General features: G+C 41.2%; 2 long non-coding RNA genes across 2 annotated transcripts; both read left to right on the top strand.

The window, feature by feature from the left end:
• The first annotated feature begins 1,545 nt into the window (after window positions 1-1,545).
• LOC108507096 lies at window positions 1,546-3,416 on the top strand. Its single transcript, XR_001877960.1, has 3 exons — window positions 1,546-1,666; window positions 1,940-1,973; window positions 3,316-3,416. It is a non-coding gene; the product is annotated as an uncharacterized LOC108507096 (long non-coding RNA).
• Window positions 3,417-3,467: 51 nt separating this feature from the next.
• Window positions 3,468-7,420, top strand: LOC108507095. Its single transcript, XR_001877959.1, has 3 exons — window positions 3,468-3,485; window positions 5,177-5,578; window positions 6,541-7,420. It is a non-coding gene; the product is annotated as an uncharacterized LOC108507095 (long non-coding RNA).
• Window positions 7,421-8,537: the final 1,117 nt, after the last annotated feature.

Here is an 8,537-nt window from a genome sequence, read left to right as displayed (position 1 = left end):
TCACAGCCTGTCTGTGGTGGCTGGATGCAGCACAGTCCAAAAGTGCACGATAAAACCGAGGTCTTTATCGAACAACTCTTAAATCAAATAAAAGTACCTTGATGGGTACGAACCCCTTAATAGTTGCCCATTAAGAGAGGCGATGCTGTATCGCTCCGATGGATGGGGGCATAAAAGCAGGACAAAGAACACTTTGCCGGTGTTAAATGCCCATCGTGGCAATTCATCTCTAAAATTAGCGCAGAAAATTGTCCTGTCTCCAAAGCTGCTCGCAGAGCATCGCCGCTCTGGATCCGGCAACGGCACTGCTTTTCCTTTTTGCTGAGGAATTTACTGTGATACAGAGATGATGTCCTGAAACAGGAACTCAGTGGCGATCCCCCCTCAGTTTTATTGTCTCTGCGTTGTTTGTGACCAGCACCGCTTGTAACGTCACTGCACAGAACTCATCACAGCCCAATTTATTGAGCTTCTTTACGCAACTTTTGAACTGGTTTCATTTATTTCTGCAGTCCCTTTGCAGATTAGATGCTGAAGATCTTTAAAAGAGGAAAATCTCCCCGTGGGTGAAGTGGCAGATCACCAGCCATCTCCAGGGGAAGCTACATGGAAATGTCTGGGACTGCAAGTGTAGCCTGTCACCTTGTTACTCTGGTAAGTGGGGAAATGCTACATTCACCTTTTTAAAACTAGCAGGATGTTCCCCTTCGCAGGGGAGAAATGGAAAAAAAATATAAGACCACTTTGAGGGAATTACAAGTTGGGCAAATGCTTTCAGAGTAGATCTCCTTGGATTTTTTTTTTTTTTTGGAACCAAAATGTATATTATGATAAGGTAATGCTCACAATTTTGCTAAGTGGTTTGCTTTTTTTTTTTAAATTTAAGTTATTTTCTTAATTTAAGTGATTTTCTTAATCTTAATTTAAAGTGATCCCTTTAATTTAAGTGATTTTCTTGTAGCTGATCTAATTTACCTACACTTAATTTTATAGAGAAAGTCAAGATAACTGGTCCTTTTACTCAGCAGTTCCAGTTGGAAGGGGCCATTCACAAAATGACCCAAAAATCTGAACTTGAAACCTCTAGGACAGAAGGCAAAACCAACCTCCAATTCCTGTAATAAAGCTCTAGTTGTCTGGTGTAAGGTGATTTATAAGTGCATGGCAAGCAAACAAAAGCATTTTACCCCAATTTTAAAAAATCCGTTGCATCTTCAGATAATAATGATTAAAAAAAAAAAGTTTGGATGAAATAAAATCCTGCAGTAGAGCCTGTAAAATCCCTTGGCAGCTGTCAACTTTTGAAGTGTTTCACTTTAGTTTGCATAGTTTTCATGATGGTAATGAACATTTAAATACTTCGGGGTTTTTATTTATTTTTTTCAGTCTGACCCACTAGTATGCTTTTAAGGTCTTATGCTCTGGGGTAAAATGTTGTTCTTTGCCTGCTCTTGGAGCACACATTCCTCTTTCCTCACTTTAAAATGGTCCTGGGACCAAGCCTGCTTGCAGTGTGGTGTGTTTTTTTCCCACAGATGATGGGCTGCTGTTATTCCAGACATCTCTCAAATGTTCAGTGGGATGATGAGACAAACACCTGTTTGTTTGCACAGTCAGTATAATCTGTACCGTTTTTGCAGATGGTGCCCTTGCACAGCTCTTTGAGGTAAGTGCTAAATAGCCATGAATGACTTGGAAGCAACGCTGGAAAAAATATAGACATTAAAACTCGCAGCAGTTTCTGCTTCTGTCAGATTTTTAAACCTGTTTGGGCATGGGAGAGCACAGAAAGGGGAGCATTTCAAGACTGCAAATGTTCTTGGGGCTTCTAACATGCCGTTTTTCAGCTATGAAAGAAGTCTTCTGTAATACAGAAATGAAGAGGTTTATCCAGCAGAAAATAAGTGTTGTCACTTTATTTATTTTTTTTTTTTGGCAGGAGGTGGTGGTGGTTCATCATTTGGACACATCAGGTGCTTTCTTTGTGACTATCATATAATATAAAATGACAACGTTTCAAACGGCGACAAAATGACAAAGCGCTGATCTGTGGTGGAAATCCAGCATGGGGAGAGAGGTTCAGCCAGGCAAAATTGTCTCAAAATGGAGTTAGAAGTGCACTTTGCTTTCACTTTATTTCCTTACTGTGCTTTACTCTTGCTGATTCACTCCAGGGGAACCAGGAGCAGTGAACACTCTTGAAATGTCTCCAGTTTGTGGGGTGCTGTGTTCATGGCACTCTCCCATCCAACATTTTGAGGACTAGTTTATACAATGTGTTCATCGCTTTGAAAACAGAGCTGAAATCAAACCTAGTGCATTTTCTGTGGCTGGAATACTTATATCTGTCCACACAGAAAGGAAAAACCTCCATGGTTAAAACTCCCGGGACTGGTTTAAATTGTCACAGAGGCTTTTGGGATTCTCAAGTAGAAAATAGAGCTTGCATTTGGGAAATACATGCTCTGCTGAACTGTCCCAGCCTGAGAAATTCCTGGAAGGGCACAGTAGTTGCCTTGTGCCAGAAACACAGTATAAGCTGGTCAGCAAGGATAGCTGATGGTAGAGAACTGCCCAATATGCTGTGATGGCAACCAGGGTGAAATCTGTAATCCCATACAAATTTTCCCCTGAGAGACTGAGTGGGAATGAAGACAGATTGTATGGTCACAAAAAAAAAAAAAAAAAAGAAAAGAAAAAATAAAAAGGGATCTATTTTCTGCAGGAATATAGTGTATTTTATCAATACAGTGATTAAATAAAGTCTAGCTAAAACGCAAGGACTGACGTTAAATGAGATTTTTGAAGTGTACCAGCACATAGCAGACAAGTGCTAGTGAATGATATTACTTACTGTATCAGAAACTGGAGATATTTCTAAATGTGACACAACTGTTTAAGCTGAAATTAATAGACAGGTGTTATGTGACACTTTATTTTTCTGAAGTAATTTTCACTGCTGTTCCCATGAGAGTCTGGGAAATTGGGATTGACTTACAGTGGGAATGATGCCTGCGATTGTCTTGTACCCCGTCTTGCCAGTGGGTTCCCTTTAGGAGGGTTTCCTGCCCTCCTTTCCACCCCACATTCCTGTTGGGTTGCAGGGGAAGCACATGTGGTGGGGAGCTGGAGGAAGGTGTTCAAACAACCCCACAGACTCCAGCTCAGCCAAGGGAATTCTGTACGTGCCCCCTGTGTTCGTTAATCAGTGTTTTAATCACTAATGCCCAGGTCTAGGGGGATGCCACCATCCCTAGTCATTTAGGAAATGCAAATTCTCTGTCTGACTGGATGGCCTATACCTTTTCCTTATAGGTTTGAACTATTCAGTGGCCACCACCAACTGTAAAATGCCATAAATGGAACAATAGCTTGAGAGGAGCTGCACAGAACCCTTCAGATGAACCAACTGGCACTGTAAGTGTGACTGTCCTGGTGTCAGTTTTAGAAAGCAGTGCTAACTCCCGTGGATGGGGCTTTCCTTGGTGAGCAAAGTACATGGTGTTAAGAAGAAAAGTTTCTCTGTTGTTCCAAAGTTGCTCTGTGGCTGTGTTCAGTTTGAACTTCTGTGCTGGTTTGAAACCCTCAGAAATCCAATTTCCAAGTTTAAGCCCCCCTCCCACAATTTGCCCCAGTGTGAGAGGGTTTTCAGACAAAACACAACTACTCAGCATTGGGGGAAGGGGAAAATACTTACAAAGGCTTATTTACATACATATATATATAGATAACAACTTAGTTATCTCTTCTACGATGAAATAATATATTTACATTAGATTAAATGTCTCTTTTTCTTCAATAAGAGTTCAAGAAGAAAAGAGAAAAGTCCTTCTGTCACTCCTCAGGTCACAGTTCCTTCATTTCATTTTCTGTGGTATTAGTTAGTGTCTTTCATTTTTTAAGGCAGCAGATTTAAGTATTGCAGTCAGGATTTTCTGTTCGTTCTTTGTGGAAATTCCAATTCCCGAGCCTGAGCCTTCGGGGAATTTCCTTGGAGACCTTCACTCCTCCTGGATTGGAACATCTAGGGCAGCTCTCAGTTCAGTCTTTGCCCGAAGTGTTTTATCAGAGCTCCTCTGCTCTGTCTCAACTTCTGTTACTATTTTTGTGATTTACTCATATTTCTAACCACACATAAACCGTCAGCCCCCCAAATCTGTGGTTCACACACCACTTTGAAACAAAACATTAACCCCCCCAAACCATCTGGGCTACAGGAGACTCTGATTTTCCAAGTCCTCAAAGGCTGTTTCAAAAGTCAGGCTGGTGTGACTGGTTAGCAATGCACTCTGGACATTTAAACTCTGATTTCTTGCTTCTCCTTCCCAGGCTATGGTTTAATCTTCTGTGGAGATGTGCTGAACAGAGCAGCTGGCCTATAATTGGGGGAGATTGCTGCAGACACTTATCTCTGTGGGTGTTACTCACTCCTGTTCTTGGTGTTATTGCAGTTTAAATGGTTATCATTTTTATCTATAGTGTCTTTCTAAGACAAAAATAAGCATGTGCCACTTATCTTTTCAGTGTCATTGAATCGTTTCACTGTTGACTGATCTTTTTTTTACTTCTTTTTTTCCTGCTGGTCCCTGGTCATAGCACAGCAGAAGTTCTACATTGTTATCACTCATGTGCTATTTAGCAGAAGCAATCAAGATCTAAATGAGCTTAAAAATTCCTGTTCTGGTTACCGTGATTGGAGTGACGAAATCTTTTATCCTAACAATCAAAAAAAAAAAGAAAATCCAAGTAATTTTATAACTGTGCTCCCAAATTCTACAGCTTATTCAGATCTTGTTGCACTGGCTGCTTTTCATACCCCACGTTTCTTGGGACTCTGAATACCCCTGAGCAGGTGCCCCTCTTGTTGAGACAGTCATTTCTTACCTTGTACAAATTGGGAAGCCAAACTGGGGTGATCAGAGTTCAAGTGAGTGTTGGAAGAGGGCTTGTACTAAGTAACACATTGGGAATTGAGAAATCTGATTTCAGGCATGATCCTGAGCAAATATTTCTAGTGTGACCTATTTCTATTGTGACTTAATCCACTGATCAGTCTGGGTGTGATCTGTATGCTGCCAAGGTTAATAAAGGTGTTTCTTTTGGTTTTGGTGAACTTCAGCATCCTCACCCACTAAGTGTGGCCATGGCTTTCTTGTTTCTCCTCCTTCTAAAACAGGCAGTGCCTAATGTGCATTCAGGCATCCAGGAAAAATAAAACACGTGGCTCTGGCAGCCCACAAGTGATGCTACTAATGATGGAAGAGAACAACCTTTCCAAGGTCAAGTTACCAAGCATCTGAACTCTGGAAAGCATTTGTCATGGCCTGGGAATTGATCTGAAACCTGATCCATCTTGGAGAATAAATCACCACAGAAAGCATGCATTAGAATGTTCCCTATGGAGCTGATTTCCTGGAAGCAGACCTAGGTGTAGTATTGGTAATGGGACTAGCAGGCTGGAAGGAGGCTTGTGCCTGAAAAAACAGCACCAGAAAGAGCAGTGAAAACATCAGTGCTTACAGAGGGAGGGACCAAAGCTCCTTCTTTCAGCTCAGTGGAAAGCTGGAGTGCTCTTCAGGTGAGTGATTATAAATGGTAAGCACGTGGAGCTCATTTTTGAAAGTTTTAGTGCTGCTACTTGACATTGCATAACTTGTAATAAACAAAAATATCAGCTCCGTGAAGACTTTAAAACAGAGCAAAGAGGATGAGTAAGTCCTGAGGTTTGCTCCCATCTTAAGGGCTCCTTGTATTGCAAATTCATAAAGCCAAGCATATTTGATGGTGCTATATCATAAACCCCTTGTCTCTTGGGAAGCTGTGTGTAGTAGTTGTACAAGTATTGAATTTATTCTAGAAATTCTCTGGGTTCATAATTTTTAATTGCTTTCATTACTTGTAGCTCAAGGCAAAGGGTGCAAAGAAGCAATCAGTAATTTGTCCTCCAGCCCCACGATGTCATCCAGTCAAGCCAATGTCCTACATAAACTGAAAGAAAGCAAAGCCCAGTGATGAAAGCTCTGCCTGGTATTAACTGGTGAAAACAAAAAAGCTCCTAATAAAAAATAGTTGAGAGCCTAGCACAGGTCTTCTCCCCTGAACAGAATCTAAGGACACAACCTTAATCTCTGTGGGGTCTGCTCTGGGCCTATTCAACCATTTTTGGCTTTCATGGTTCATGCTAATGTGGACTGGAACAGCTGTAATGGATGTAAGGGGCAGGAAAAAACCCTCTTGCTGTAATGTTCAATTTTAAATTATTTTCAGGCAAAAGAAGGCTGAATGTAGCACACAATACAAATCCAAAGGAAAGAGGAGGCTTGGAAGAGAAGGGGGCTGAGACTGAAAGCAACACAGCATGAGAGGAATGTGAAGTGCTGTTTTATAAACCGAGTGTTCCTCCTGCTCCCTCAGTTGATCTGCAATACTCTGTAAATAAATACATTGCCTGGATATTTTTTTTTCCATTTTCCTTTTGCCATTTGTATACTTAACTTTATAAAACTGTTTCTTTTTGTCTTTCATTCCATGTCAACAAAGAGCCCTTGTGAGAGCAGTCAAGTCCTTTGCCCAGCACACTCTCCGTGCAAAGGTAGGTCCAAATCCACAGCAGTTGTCAGGAGTGGGTGCTCACTGTCTGACCAATAACCAGAGCAGTGGGACAGCTCCTAGCAATGCATTATTAACAGCACCAGAAAGAGCAATGAAAACATCAGTGCTTACAGAGGGAGGGACCAAAGCTCCTTCTTTCAGCTCAGTGAAAAGCTGGATTGCTCTTCAGGTGAGTGATTATAAATGGTAAGCACGTGGAGCTCATTTTGAAAGTTTTAGTGCTAGTACTTGACATTGCATAGCTTGTAATAAACAAGAGATGATCTCTAAGTTTTATTACGCCAGGGCAGCTTTAAAATCTTCAAATCATACACAGCTTTATCCCACTTTCTCCCTTTTTCAGTAGCTGTTATGGCTCAGCCATTCTTCTTTTCCTTGCTCTTGCCTGCTCAGACAAGCAAAGATCTTGTCTGATCTTTGGATGAAGCATCAAACAGGCCAAAATGCACCGGGCTTTGAAACAAGAGGAGATCTGAAAGAGGAAGATTCCAGCCAGGCCTTTGTTGGCTGATTGGTCTGGTTTTGGAGTTGACATTTGCAAGCACGAAGGCATCAGGGAAAGTAGCAATGGCATTTTGAGGACTGTGCTGCAAAAAGGACCAACTGGAATCTCTCCTATTTCCACCTGTTCTTCCCCTCTGCCTTCTTCTCAGTTCCAGCCTCTGTCATCGCTGCAGCAATCACTGCAGGAAGGTGGATTATTGCTTTAGTGCTGTTGGAGTACATAATGTTACAGTTCATTGGGATTTTTAAGTTCCTTTTTTTTTTTCTTACTTATTTTGAGAATGCTTTGGCTTTTCTTCGAGGAGAGAACTTGGCCTTTTAGGTACCATATCCTAATATGCTAAACTCCTACAGAATGATCAGAAAAATCCCAATTTAACTTACACTTGGAGCTCTTTTAAACCACTGTTTGGTAAGATTGCTTAGTTTACCATGACACACCAGAGCATCACAAAGAAAAGGGACACTTCTAAACCATAACATACATGAACACACACATATATCTAAATGAAATTTTAAAATCTCTGAGAATTTCTGCTGAGATAGTAGGGGGGGAAATGTTATTTTTATACTAAGATTATGTTTTGCACTGAATTTCTGGCTATTCTGAGGTGATAATCAGTGCTGAGTAGGTTTCTTTGCCATAAAAAGATCCAGTCTAAAGAGACTCTTGAGTGGCAGCCTAGATATGAGAAATGTTATTTGAATTACACACAGTTTATATTCCTGCCCATTTTTATAGTATTTTCCAGAGGCTCTTCTTTAGTTTTAGGCCTTCTCCATGAAAGCACATGCAATAAAACTGTTGCTGCTGCCAGCTTGTATGCCTGAAAGGTCAACTTTTTTTTTTTTGTTCTAACTTTATCAGTTTCTTTAATATAAGATATTAACTCCCTTCACAGCCTTATCTCGCAGAGAGGAGAAAAATATCCCCTGCTCCAAAGAAAATATCACTTCTATTTAATGATTAAAACAAATCAGTGGGAGAGAAGATAAAAACACAGCTACAGGAAAATTCTGGTGAGTAGTAAGCTGTAAAAACTTCAGTTGTGTGGCCGTTCCGAGAGCGGTTTTCATTGTAGAATGGAGCAAAATGGATCAGAACATGCTGCAAAAATTGCCAGAGCAAGGCGGCTTTCCAGTCCGTCAGGAGCAGGTGATGGAGCAAGAGGAGATGGTGGCTTGGAGTGCAAGGGGAGAGTGGACTGGGGTGCTTTGCCTCCCCTTCCATCCCCTCCCCTTTCCTTAGTCCTTTCCTTTTTCCTTTCCCCTTTCCTTTCCCCTTTCCTTTCCTTTCCTTTCCCCTTTCCTTTCCTTTCCTTTCCTTTCCCCTTTCCTTTCCTCTTTTCTTTCCTTTCCCCTTCTTTCCTTTCCCCTTCTTTCCTTTCCCCTTCTTTCCTTTCCCCTTCTTTCCTTTCCCC

The sequence above is a fragment of the Lepidothrix coronata genome, unplaced genomic scaffold (assembly GCF_001604755.1).
Source record: "Lepidothrix coronata isolate B3197 unplaced genomic scaffold, Lepidothrix_coronata-1.0 Scaffold239, whole genome shotgun sequence".
NCBI lineage: Eukaryota > Metazoa > Chordata > Aves > Passeriformes > Pipridae > Lepidothrix > Lepidothrix coronata.
This window is presented reverse-complemented; position numbering and strand designations above follow the sequence as displayed.